Source organism: Myotis brandtii, unplaced genomic scaffold (assembly GCF_000412655.1).
Source record: "Myotis brandtii unplaced genomic scaffold, ASM41265v1 scaffold155, whole genome shotgun sequence".
Lineage (NCBI taxonomy): Eukaryota > Metazoa > Chordata > Mammalia > Chiroptera > Vespertilionidae > Myotis > Myotis brandtii.
In genome coordinates this window covers 1,033,539-1,033,852 of record NW_005355621.1, presented here as the reverse complement: position 1 = coordinate 1,033,852, position 314 = coordinate 1,033,539, and positions in this window count along the sequence as shown.

Below are 314 nucleotides of genomic sequence, written 5' to 3'. Positions count from 1 at the left end.
CAGGATGGTAAGTGGCGGTGCCAGGATTCGGTCTATATCTGACTAGGAAGCTTCCGGAGGGATGTGTACCCGGGCGGCTCGCAGAGTCCGCTGTATTTTCCTTCCACAACACTCCCACAGCTTGTAATTACATGATTATATATTTGGGAATATGTGTTTACTGTCTGTCTCCCGCACTGGCTGTCAGCATTTTGCTCACCACGGAATTCTCAGGATCAGGGCGCAGAAACTTTATCAAAGTTTTGCTTTACATTTTCCTGGGGTACACACGCCCTGTCCCTGTACACCTCCACGCCCACTCCACTGAGCCCCAC